The 14,244-nt window shown below is 35.8% G+C and overlaps 1 pseudogene; it reads left to right on the top strand.

Annotated features, from left to right (window-relative positions):
- The first annotated feature begins 3,031 nt into the window (after window positions 1–3,031).
- LOC138156951 (FUN14 domain-containing protein 1-like) lies at window positions 3,032–3,746 on the top strand (annotated as a pseudogene).
- Window positions 3,747–14,244: the final 10,498 nt, after the last annotated feature.

The raw sequence follows: 14,244 nt of genomic DNA, 5'->3' as shown, positions 1-14,244 counted from the left end.
TGTTTACAAGTATACATAGAGGGCACAGGACCAATTTAATAGGAAAGGATGATACTTAAAAGGTGAAATTAAGAGGTGAGAGGGGAATATCATGAGAGGAGATGGGGAGAGACAGAATGGGGTAAACTATCTCATATAGAAGAGGCAAGGGAAAAGGGTTACAAGGTAGGGGGAAAATAGGAAGGCAAAAGGGAATGGGTCAACCTTATTCTCATTGAATTTGGCTTGGGGAGGGAATGACATACACACTAAATAGGGTATCTCACCCTACAGGAGAGTAAGGGGGAAGGGGATGAGAGGGGGGATGATGGAAGGGAGGGCAGGCTGTGGAGGGGGGGGAAGTTGGAAGTATCCACTTTTGAAAAGGGATGGGATCAAAGTAGAGAATAGAACAAGTGGGAGGTGGGATAGGAGGAAGGGAAATACAGTCAGTCTTTTACAATATATTTACTATGGTAATGTTTTGCATTAGCTACACATGTACAACCTATACTGAATTGCTTATCTTCCCAGTAAGGGTGGGTGACAAGGGAGGAAGGGAATGAATCTGGAATTCAAAGTTTTAAAAATCAAATGTTTAAAAAATATATGTATATGTATTCTTATTAATACTATTTTACATGTATTTGAAAAATAAGAAATACAGGCACTGGGGCATAGAGATCTACCATGACCTACTGGAAAAGTCAAAGGGAGTATGGGAGAAGATACGGGAGAGAGCATATTGGAGGAGGGGATATCCAGTGGGACTGATATTTTGGAGTGGTTGGGTAGGGGAAAAATGGGGAGAAAATTTGTAACTCAAAATCTGGTGGAAATGAATGATGTAAATAAATAAAGCATTTGAAAAATGAAAAAAAAAATAACTATAGATGATATCAAATACTTCAGAGTCTACCTGCCAAAACAAACCCATGAATTATATGACACAATTACAAAACACTTTTCACACAGATAAAGTCAGATCTTTGGTATTTTGATATCTTTGATGTTTTGGAAAAATATCAATTGCTCATGGGTAGCCTGAGACAATATAATAAAAATAACAGTTCTACCTAAATTAATTTACTTATTCAGTGATGTACTCATCCAACAACCAATAGTATTTTACAGAGCTAGAAATCATAATGACAAAATTCATCTGGAAGAACAAAAGGTCAAGAACATCAAGGGAATTGATGAAAAAATGCAAAGGAAGGTAATTTAGTTGTACCAGATCTCTAGCTATATGGTAAAGCGGTAATCATCAAAATTATCTGGTATGGACTAAGAAACAGAGTGGTGGATCAGTAGAATATATTAGGTCAAAATTGTTTTCTTGTTTTCCCAGCAATTTTGGCAACTGTTGTGTTCTTACCCCCCAAACTTGGGTCTTTTGGTTCATCAAACAGCATATCATTAGGGTCATTTACTACTGCGTATTATATACCTAATCTGTTCCCTTGCTCTACCACTCTATTTCTTAGTCAGTACCAGATTATTTTGATGGTTACCACTTTGTAATATAGTTTGAAATCTGGCACTGCAATGCTGCCTTCATTAAATTTTTTTTTCAGTAATTCCCTTTTGTTCTTCAAGATGAATTTTAATACTATTTTTTCCAGCAGTATAAAATAATTCCTTGGTAGTTTGATTGGTATAGTACTTAATAAGTAAATTAACTTAGGTAGAATCGTCATTTTTATTATATTGGCTTGGCCATGAATAATTAATATTTCTCCAGTAATTAGATCTATATTTGTGTAAAAAGTGCTTTGTAATTGTGGTCATACAGTACCTGGGTTAGTTTTGGCAGATAGATTGACACATATTTTTTATTGTCTGCAAATATTTTAAATGGAATTTCTCTTTCTATTTTTTGCTGTTGGGCTTTGTTAGTAATATATAGAAATGCTGAGATTTGTGTGGGTTTATTTTATATCCTACAAACTCTTTGAGGGTAATTCATTATTTATTTGTTTGTATTTATATTTCCAAAACTTGGCACAGCACCTGGCATTTACTAAATACTAAATAAATACTTTAATCAGTTTATTAATTTCTGATGATTATATGTGGTAACTCCTTAAGACATTCATCACTAACATACACAAATTATTTATGGATGTTTCTAATCATTGTATATGACTGATCAGTCTCTACTTCTCTCTGTCCACAGTCAGAGGACTTATTCCTTGAGCACAAAGGCAGTTGTATTTTGATATACCAGAGACTGAAGATAACTATGAGGAAAAATAAGCAGGGCTAAAATGTAAATGATTGGTTTCTTCTTCTGTCAAAATGAGATTAAACTATACCACAAGACAACTGGAATTTCATGTTACAAAATGAATTATTTACTCTTGCTCATGTGTTAGGTATTGAAAAAAAAACTCTGAACCTATTTATGCATAAAATTTAATGAGATTAATAGCCATAAATGCAGGCTCGAATCTGTTACATTATTATTTTTTTTACAATATATTTTTTTTCAATTCAGTAGTAGTTCCAGCACCTAAATGTTTAAAGTGATTTAAAACTAAATGGTAAGTGAATTTTTTTCTCACATACACTTAGAACAGCTAACCATAACCATATAGGACAACATCCACTGTTTGTTTCTCTTTTAAACATGACATCTTCAGAGACAAATATATCTCAAGGAAATTTAAAGTGGTGAACTTTGTTTAAGATGTGAGAAATAACCCTTATAGTATGTATAGACATTCTAAGAAATAAAGATGGCTACTGCCTTCTTTTAACATCTGTTTAATAGGGATCTCATCATAGGGATAAAGGGTGGGGGGTCTTCTTGACAACAGTTTAACATCTGGTACTGCTAAACCTTCGTCCTTTACATTTTTTTTATTCGCTCCTTTGATATTCTTGACTTTTTTTTTCTTATTTTGTTATTTTTTCTAACTCAGTAAATAATTTTTTGGTTATTTAAATGGAGTGGCATTGAATATATAAATTAGTTTAGGTAAAATTGTTATTTTTATTTTATTGCCCAAAGAGTTACTAAGCTGTCTATACCCTTTGACCCAGCTATACCACTACTAGGTCTGTTTCCAAAGATTATTAAGGAAAAAGGAAAAGAACCTGTACATTCTAAAATATTTTAGCAGTTCTGTTTGTGGTGGCAAAGAACTGGGAAATAAGGAGATGCCTATCAATCAGGGAATGGCTGAACAATTGTGGTATGATTGTGATGGAATATTATGTGCTATAAGAAATAATGAGCTCAGGGTAGAGTGGCCCTTAGAGTAGAAGGCAAGAGGCTCACAGAGAGGGAATCATAGGGATAAAGGGTGGGGGGGGTCTTCTTGACAACAGGCTGCCAGGAGGAATCATGGAGACCAGGAACCCCTCCTCCACAGAATATGACAGGGATGATGACTCTTATGAAATACTGGATTTAACAGCATATGCAAGAAGACACCACTGGTGAAACTATAACTACTCAGATTGAAACCGGTGGAGTTACTGGATAGTGTGTAGGACTTTTGTTCCAGAAAGTTAGAAAATTTGCAGCAACTGCAGTGAGTAGTGAATTTCTTCTCCTGAAGACTGCCAGGCACAGTGGCTATGTGCAAGGTGACTGGAAGAGAGCTGAAAAAGATGTAAAAAAAGACAGATTTTAAAAAGCAAATAAAGTTGCACCTGAAATCAATACCATCATTGAAGGGCCAACAGAATTTATCAAACAGAAAATAGTGGTTTCCAGCAGATTTGGGGGAGTCTTCTTGCTAGACCTTGCATCTTAAGGACATGAATATTGTTGTCTTGATGGACTAATTAACACCCAAAACATTGGTGACAGTATACTCTCTTGCAAAGTAGTACCAGTCACCAGATTCTTATGGGCAAGAAGACTAACTAACTAGTTGAACAACACTGAAACTTTTGCCTTCTGAAGCTTGGCAAACTAGGATTTGCTAGAAGTAAACAAACAAACAATAAATAAACCAAACATTATAAATCACATTTCTGGATAAAACCTGGCTAACTTTCATCATGACTTTTTAATCCTGTGCCTGTTCAGAAATCAGTATTTTTAATGTAGCTATCGGTATAGATTTGTCCTGGGAAAGGGACTTTTTGTTTGACATTTTCTCCACTGAATCACTATTTTTTCTTTATTCAAACAAGCATTCTTCATTGTGTTGTAAATAGCATCAATAATTAAATAATATGTATTATAGTTTGAATATCAACAGATAAGAAATCTGTTGCAATAAACTGTAATGTAATTTTATGGAAGGATTTGAAAAACGTATTAGGGATATTAAAAACAAATTACACAGATTCTTCTGTTGCTGTTTAATGATATTTTTAAAAGATTATTTTATTTTCCTATAAACATAGTTTATTGGACTGGGCTACTGATTTCATAATGTAGGGAGATCCCCAGTGAAGAAGCTACCTCCACTAATACAGGTTGTCTACTGCTCTGCCACTTATAGTCCTGACCACTCAGGGCCTTGAGGTGATTCTCTAAGGGACTTGACCAGGGTCAGAGAGCCAGGAGGGGTGGCACCTCTCTATACGCTATGCCATACTGCCTATTTGCTTAAATTATAGCTATATAAAATTCTTTGATCTATTTTTCATTGTATCTCAAATGCCTTTTCTTCTCCATTAAATTTTTTAAGTCATATTCTTAAAACACACACACAAACACACACACGCACGCACACACACACAGAAATGATGAGTTTGATGATTTTAGAAAAGCATGGATAGATTTGCATGAAATAATAAAGATCAAAATGAGCAGAACCAAGAAAACATAGTATATAGTAAAAGCAATATTGCTTTAAAAACAACTTTGAGTGACTAAGTCATTTTGACTATTATAAATACCCAAATTAACTACAAAGGATCTATGAAGGAAGATGCTATGTGAATCCAGAGAAAGAACTGATAAATAGAAGTATGTATGGACTGATTTTGCATATACATATACATACACATACACATATACATACACACAAATACACATACATACAAAATACATATACATGTTTCTAATATAGACATTTCAAGGGTGGGGAGAAGGAAAAAAGAAAGTCACATGATAACTTTACTATATTTTTAAAAGGAATAGCAAGTTGCACATAATAGATTTGCAGTTTCATATTCAATTATCTTTTATTCTATTCTACTATGTTATGGAAATGCATGTTTTATTTCTTAAATTCAGGATAAAACATTTTAAAAAAAGATATAAAGTACATAGAGGTAGGGTAAGCTGCTGCCCATCTTGTGTTGGGGTGTATTTGTCCTTCCAGAAAAATCTTTCCCGTTGGCCTACCATACTGATTAGAAAGAATACCTTTGAGTTAAAAAAAAATTCCCTTTTTAAAATCTCTAATACCTAAAGTCATCTCCTAATCCGAAGGATATGAATAAACAGTTTAAAAAGAAATATTTCAAACAATTAACAATATGAAAGAATGTTTGTAACCCCCTGAAATAAGATGCAAATATAAATAAATTGGTGGTTTAACCTCATATCCAGCAAATGAGAAAAGGGGACAAAAGATGAGAATAATCAGTATTACAGGGATTTTGTAAAGCATTTTAGGTGATGCTATGAATTGGCATAAATATCTTTGGGAAGCAATTTGTAATTATGCTATTAAAGAGGTTAAAATAGACATACCTTTGTCCAAGAGTTTCTACTGCCAGGCAAATATCCCAAGGAATTCATTGATAAAAATTAGTCTTCCATATACATTAAAATATTTACTGAAGCACTTTTTGTCCTATCAAAGAATTGGAAGGGAGAGGGGTAGTGGTGGAGCTAAGACTGTAGGAAAAAAAAGCAATGACTCACCTGAGCTCTCTCTAAACCCCTCCAAACACCTTTAAATAATGCCATAAAACAATTCCTGGAGCAGCAGAACCCACAAAAGGATGGGGTGAAATAGTTTTCCAGTCAAAGACAACTTAGAAGGTCAAGAGGAAAGGTCAGTTGCACCTGGGTGAGAGTGAAGTACAATCCAGTACAGGCTACTTCAGCAAAGACCTAGCCCCAGAAAACCAGGAGCAGGCCTTGGAAGTGACTGAATCAGCAGAGACCTGACAGTAGCTGTTTCCAGAGCTCTCAGTCCACAGATGGTAAGGGGGTCAGAAGGAAATTACAGGGGTCTCTTTTCTAGCACTGAGGAAGAACTCTGTTGCTTTGCTCATACTCAGGTATGGGTTACAGTCTTGAGTGACAGTTTCAGGGTCAATAGGTGCACTAGCACAGCAGAGCTTGCAGCTGCAGTAAAGTGGGGACCCCCTTCACAGTTACAGGCCAGAAAAAGTACTTGTGGTCACTCACAAACCAGTGCAAAGTATAGGACAGTGGTAAATACACCTCTCCTTATACCACAACTCCTTGGAAGAACTGAAAACTTACAGGTCCCTAGAAGTATCTCTTAAAACAGCTGCAGAAAACCCCTGAAGCTTGGAACAGTATGTCCTCCACCCTGGCAGCAGAGCCCTGCTTTAACAGAGAGTTAAAAGTCAAGAAATAGTCTGAAAAATGAGCAAAAAATAGAAAAAATTCTGACCATAGAAAGTTACTATGGTGACAAGGAAGATCAAAACACACACTTGGAAGAAGATAACAAAGTCATAGCCCTTACATTCGAAGTCTCCAAGAAAAATATGAATTGGTCGCAGGCCAGGAAGAGCTTAAAAAGGATTTTAAAAATTAGGTAAGAGAGGTAGAGGACAAATTGGGAAGAGAAATGAGAGTGATACAAGAAAATCATGAAAAACAAGTCAACTGGTTGGTAAAGGTGATACACATGTACAAAAAGAGTGAAGAAAATAACACTTTATGAACAAGACTGGTCCAAATGGGTAAAAGAGGTCCAAAAAGACAATGAAAAGAAAAATGCCTTAAAAAGCAAAATTGGACAAATGGAAAAGGAGGCACAAAAAAGTTCACTGAAGAGAATATTTACTTAAAAATTAGAATTGGGGGAGTGGAAGCTAATGACTTTATGAGACATCAAGAAACAATAAAACAAAACCAAAAGAATGAAAAAACAGAAGACAAGGTGAAAATATCTCATTGGAAAAACAACTGACTTGGAAAATAGATTGACGAGAGATCATTTACAAATTATTGAACTGTGTAAAAGCCATGATTAAAAAAAGAACATAGACATCATCCTTCAAGCAATTATCAGGGGAAACTATCTTGATATCCTAAAAGCAGAGGGTAAAATAGAAATGAAAAGAATCCACTGATCACCTCCTCAAAGAGATTCTAAAATGAAAACTCATAGAAATATTATAGCCAAATTCTAGAGCTCCCAAGTCAAGGAGAAAATATTGCAAAACAGCCAGAATGGAAGAATTCAAATACAATTGAGATAACACATGATTTAGCAGCTTCTACATTAAAGGATTGGAGGGCTTGGAATATGATATTCTAGAGGGCAAAGGAGTTAGGATTACAACCAAGAATCATTTACCCAGCAAAATTGAATATCCTTTAGGGGGAAATGGATATTCAATAAAATAGAAGATTTTTCAAGCATTTTTAATGAAAAGACCAGAGTTGAATAGAAAATTTGACTTTCATATACCAGACTGAAGTGAAGTGTAAAAAGATAAACAGTAAAGGGAAATCACAAGGGATTTAATAAGGTTAAACTTTTTACATCCCTACATGGGAAGATGATACTTGTAATTCATGAACTTTCTCATAATTAGTTTAGTTAGAAGTATATCTAGACAGAGGGCACAAGTGTGAGTTGAAGATGAAGTGATAATATCTAAAAAGAATAAAATTATGGAGTGAGAGAGGAGTGTATTGGGAGAAAGGGAAAGGGAGAGGTGGAATGGGGTAAATTATTTCACATAAAAGAGGCAAGGAAAAGCTTTTACAGTGGAGGGGAAGAGTAAGGGAGGTGAGGGGAAATGAGTAAACCTTACACTCATCAGAATTGGCTTGACAAGGGAGTAACACACAAACTCACTTGGGAAATTTTAGAGACAGGAGAATTAGGAATCAAACAGAAGTTTAATTTTAAAGAGAAGAAAACCACTTGCTAGCAAGGACACATGCTGGAGCCCTGCCCTGAGGAAATGTGGGGAGATCTCAATACTTCTACCATAGCTGTAGACCTGACAATGAGGGATAATAGCAACAATGTTTGCTTCATAGCTTGATTCAAAGCAGGATTCCAAGACTAAATATAAATTCTCTAAAATAAACTCAAAATGGACATTTGATATTAATACTGAATTTTATAACATTATAAAAAGAGATTATATAGGATATGCTATGTATAAGAGATATGTTCTTAACCACATAGAATATTATAGGAGATGAAATGGATAACTTGGATTATATGAAACTGAAAAAGTTCTGCATAAAATACAACTAGTATAGAAAGAGAAATGGTCAAATGGGGAAATTTTTTGGATTAAAAGTAATCCAAAGATATATAAACAAGATATATACAAATATGCACACACATGTTTATGTATGTATACATGTTGTGTATATATAAATATGTATGTGTATCCAAAAGTCATTCCTAAATAGACAAGTGGTCAAACAGTACTTAAAAGAATTGCAAACTATTAATAACCATATAAAAATGCTCCAAATCACTAATAAAAAGAGATACACAATTAAAAAAAAACTCTGACATTTCACTTTCCACCCTGCAAATTAGAAAAGTTGACAAAATATAGCAATAGTCAATTTTGGGGGCCTTGTTGAAAACTAGGTCCACATTGTTGGTGTAGTTATGTATGATTTTTATTTTGGAAAACAATTTAAAGTGATTAAAATATCTACACCCTTTGACCCAATGATTCCACTGTTAGGTTTATATACCAAAGATGCCATTGATAAGCAGTAAATCCTCATATACACCAAAATATTTTTAACAACACCTTTTATTTGGAAATAAAGTGGATACCCTTCAACTGAGGAATGTCTATATTAATTGCAGTATGTTAGTTTAATAAAATATTGTTGTGATATAAGAAATAATGAAAGTGATTAATGTTGAGAAGCCTGGAATGATTTATGCAGCTTGGAGAAAAAGTCTGAAAGAAATTAAGCAAAAAATTTTAAAAGTTGAAAAAATTTTTTGATGGAATGAGAATCTCAGAAAGAATTTCAGACAAGAAAAGACATGGAAGGAAATACTAAGCTTAATGGAAAAGTTATAATAGGCTTGCTTAAGTAATAAATTCCCTAAAAATTAGAATGGATAAAACAAGTTACTAACTTTATAAGATCACAAGAAATATTAAAATAAAGTAAAAAATAAAGGGGAGGGGAAAGAAAAGCTAAGGTATTTCATATAAAAAAACTGATGGGTGGAGTCAAGATGATGGAGTAAGAGCAGGGACTTACTTGAGATCTCCCCCAGACCCCTCCAAATACCTGTTAAAAATGACTTAACAAATTCTAGAGCTGCAGAACCCACAAAATGACAGCGTGAAACAGAAACAAGATAGTCTGGAATGTCAACAGGAAGGTTCTATCACACTGGGCTGGGAGCAGAGCACAGTCTGGTGTGGGCAGTACTGACATAGTTGGAGCTAGAGCAGGCCTCACACAACTGAAATCACTGTCAAATGTGGCAGTTTACAGGCTTCTCAACCCACAGACACCAAAGACAGCATAGAAGGACAGTGGGAAAATACTGTGGGACCTGGGTGAAAGATGAGCATAGTCTGACTGGGGTGGTGGTGGCAGTGGTGGCAGCAGCAGCAGAAGCAGTAGCAGTGGCAGCAATGGCTGTGTCTATTGAACTCTGGGCCCACAGACAGTGGGGTATAAAGCAGATGATATGAAACCTGGGACAGTACATACACCCCAGCCCCAATACAACTCACACTGGAAGCAGAGTCCCACATTGACAAAAGGCTGGGAAGATGAGCACACAGTGTAAAAAAACTCACACTATAGAATCTTACTTTGGTGACAAAGAAGATCCAAACATACAACCTGAAGAAGACAACAAAGTCAAAGCTCCTGAGAAGCCTTCAAGAAAAATATGAATTGCACTCAGGCCATGGAAGAGCTCTAAAAGAATTTTGAAAATCAAATAAGAGAAGTAGAGGAAAAATGGGGAAGAACAATGAGAATGATGCAAGAAAAATCATGAAAAATGAGTCAACAGGTTGCTAAAGGAGAACAAAAAAATACTGAAGAAAATAACAGGGGTGGCTAGGTGGTGCAGTGAATAGGGCACTGGCCCTAGAGTCAGGAGGACCTGAGTTCAAATACAACCTCAGACACTTAACACTTACTAGCCGTGTGATCTTGGGCAAGTCACTTAACCCCAATTGCCCTGCCTTCTCCCCTCTAACAAAAAGAAAAAAAAGAAAAGAACACCTTAAAAGATAAACTAATCCACATGAGAAAAGAGGTTAAAAAAAAACAATGAGGAGAAGAATGCCTTAAGAAGCAGAATTGGCCAAATGGAAAAGAAGGTCCAAAAGCTCACAGAAGAAAATAATTTCTTCAAAGTTAGAATGGAGCAAATGGAAGCTAATGGGAATGAGAAAGCAAGAAAATATAAAACATAACCAAAAGAAATGAAAAAAAAAATAGAAGACAATATGAAATATATCATTGGAAAAGTCACTTACCTGGAAAATAGATCCAGGAGAGGTAATTTTAAAATTATTGGACTATCTGAAAGCCATGATCAAAAGAAGAGCCTAGATATCATGTTTCAAGAAATTATCAAGGAAAACTTCCCTGATATTCTAGAACCAGGGGGTAAAATAGTAATTGAAAGAATCCATAAATTGCCTCTTGAAAAAGATCCCAAAAAGAAAACTCCTAGGATTATTATAGCCAAATTCCAGAGTTCCCAGGTCAAGGAGAAAATATTACAAGCAGTCAGGAAGAAACAATTTGAATATTGTGGAAACATAATCAGGATAACACAAGATCTAGCAGCCTCTACATTAAGGGAGTGAAGGGTTTGTAATATGATATTCCAGAGGTCAGAAGAGCTAGGATTAAAACCAAGAATTACCTACCCAGCAAAACTGAGTATAATGCTTCAGGGGAACATATGTTCAATGAAAAAGAGGACTTTCAAGCATTCTTGATGAAAAGACCAGAGCTGAACAGAAAATTTTACTTTCAAATACAAGAATCAAGAGAAACATGAAAAGGTAAATGGGAAAGAGAAATCATAAGGAACTTATTAAAGTTGAACTGTTTACATTCCTACATGGAAAGATGATATTTGTAACTCATCATACTTTTCTCAGTATTAGGATAGCTTAAAGGAATATCTATATCTATCTCTCTATATAGATATTGAGATAAGTATGTATGTATATATGTATGTATATGTACATGTATTTATTATATGTATATATATGTATATATATTGCATATATATTGCATATATATATACATAGAGGGAACAGGGTGAGTTGAATATAAAGGGATGAATCTAAAAAATAAAATTAAGAGGTGAGAGAGAGGAATATATTGGGAGGAGAAAAGTAGAGATAGGATAAGCTAAATCATCTCACATAAAAGAGGCAAGAGAAATCTGTTACAATGGAGGGGAAGATCAGGGAATGAGTCAACCTTAGTCTTATTGGATTTGACTTAAGGAGATAATAACATACACACTAAATTAGGTATCTTACCCTACAGAAAAGTAGGGGGGAAGGTGATAAGAGGGAGGGAGGATAGAAGGGAGGGAAGATTGGGGGATGGGGTAGTCAGAAGGTAATACTTTTGAAAAGGGACAGGATCAAAGGAGAAAACAAATGGGGGGGTGGGATAGAATGGAGAGAAATATAGTTGGTCTTTCACAATATGACTACTATGGAAATGTTTTGCGTAACTACACATGTATAACCTATATTGAATTGCTTGCCTTCCCAGTAGTGGTAAGTAAGGAGGTGTAGTGCCTAAGCAATATTTACAGCACCCACAATCATGATAAAGACTGTGACTATAAATATTCCTACATGGCACTTGATCACAAAATATAGCAAACTCTCCATATAGAGGACAGAAGCAAAGCATTTAGAAAACCAGAAAACCAAATCCCAAAACCTTTAAGTCAATTCCATCATAGTAGCAAAGAAATTAATAAATCATAACAACACAGAGAGCCATGCCATCTTTTAGCCTTCCCACAAACCAATATTAAATCAATATTTACTCAGGAGCCTATCTGATTCCTTGCTCCAGCATGCTCTCCCGAAGTTGCCTAGTCTAGCTCTGACTCCCAGCTTCCTGTGGGTTCTGCTTCCCTTCAGCAAACTCCTCTCACCACAGGCTCCATGTGACTACATTCAACCTATTAGGGGGCAGAGTTTACTTTCAAAACAGGGAAGGTCTCCAAATTCCCTCAGGCCGATTAAGGGACAGGGAAGATCTTCAAATTCCCATTACAGTTACAGGAGGGAGTAGTCAAAAGCAAACACTTTTGAAAAGGGACAGTGTCACAGGAGATAATAGAATAAGTGGGTAGTAGGATAGGATAGGATGGAGGGAAATATAGTTAGCCTTTCATAACATGACTATAATGGAAGTGTTTTGTATTACTACACATGCTCACCTACATTGAATTGTTTGCCTTCTCAATGAGGGTGCATGGGGAGGGAAGAAGGGAGAGAATTTGGAACTCAAAGTTTTATAAACAAATGCTAAAAATTGTTAAAACATGCAACTGGGAAATAAGATAAACAGGCAATGGGGTTTATAAATCTACCTTGTTGGGGCAGCTAGGTGGCACAGTGAATAGAGCACCAGCCCTGGAGAACCTGAGTTCAAATCTGGCCTCAGACACAACACAAAGACTAGCCGTGTGACCTTGGGCAAGTCACTTAACTCCAATTGCCCTCCAAAAAGCAGAAAAAAAGAAATATACCTTGTCCTATAAGAAAGTAAGGGGAAGGGGATAAGGGAGGGGAGCATGATAGAAGATAGGGTCAACTGGGGAATGCATGGCATCTTGGGGTAGGGGTAGGGAAGAAATGGGGAGAAAATTTGGGACTCAAAATCTTGTGGAAATGAATGTTAAAAACTAAAAATAAATTAACACCTGTCAGACTGGTTAACATGACAAAACAGGAAAATGATAAATGTTGAAGAAGATGTGAGAAAATTGGAACACTGATGCATTGGTGGTAGAGTTGTGAACTGATACAGTCATTCTGGAGAGCAGTTTGGATCTATGCTGAAGGGGCTATAAAATTGTGCATACCATTTGACCTAGTAATACCACTTCTAGGGCTTTAGCCCAAAAAGATCTTAAGAAAAAAGGGAAAAGGACCCATATGTACAAAAAGTTTTAAAGCAGCTCTTTTTGTGGTGGTCAAGAATTGGAAATTGAGAGGATGCTCATCAATTGGGGAATGGCTGAACAAGTTATGGCATATGAACGTAATGAAATACTACTGTGCTATAAAAAATGAAGAGCAGGCAAACTTCAGAAAAACCTAGAAGACTTATATGAACTGATGCTGAGTGAAGCTAACAAAACCAGGAGAGCACTGTACACAGTAACAGCCACAGTGTGCTATGACCCTTTGAGAGACTGTAGAACCAACATGATATTTATAGTGGCTATGGCATCTATGAATATAGCAGCATAATTCTGAATCACAAAATATAATAGATTCTCCACATGAAAGACAGAAACAAACACCATTCAAACACAGAAAGCCAAATTCCAACACCATAAAAACAAATCCAGAATAGCAACAAAATCTACACACAATAACATTGCAGAAGGGCACCATACCCAAACCTTCCTCCTGCTAGGCCCTTCCCACAAAGAAAGATTCACAGTTTGCTGCCTGCTTCCTCTCCCTAAGCTTTAACTACTCTGACCAATTTCTTCTGGGCTCTGCTCCCCCTTCCTGCTCCACCTATTCAGCAAGCTCCTCCCTCCACAGACTCATGTGGTTTAGGTTTCCATGTGACTCAAGGAGGTCATGTGGGCCTATTAAGGGATGGGAAAGATCTTCCCATTTCCATTACCATTACATAGACTTAGCTCTTCTCAGGAATGCAAGAACTTAAAACAACTCCAAAAGACTCATGATGAAAAATGCCATACACATCCAGAGAAAGAAATATGGAATCTGAATGCATATCAAAGCATACTATTTGCTCTTTTTTGTTTTGTTTTTCTTTCTCATGGTTCCTCTCAGTTCTTCTTCCTCTTCTTCTTCTTCCTCTTCTTCTTCTTCCTCTTCTTCTTCTTCTTCTTCTTCTTCTTCTTCTTCTTCTTCTTCTTC

This window comes from Petaurus breviceps, unplaced genomic scaffold (assembly GCF_028583685.1).
Source record: "Petaurus breviceps papuanus isolate PSGF00001 unplaced genomic scaffold, PetGlider_PUasm1.0 164, whole genome shotgun sequence".
NCBI lineage: Eukaryota > Metazoa > Chordata > Mammalia > Diprotodontia > Petauridae > Petaurus > Petaurus breviceps.
The sequence above is the reverse complement of the archived record's forward strand: the minus strand, read 5'-3'. Positions and strand labels throughout refer to the sequence as shown.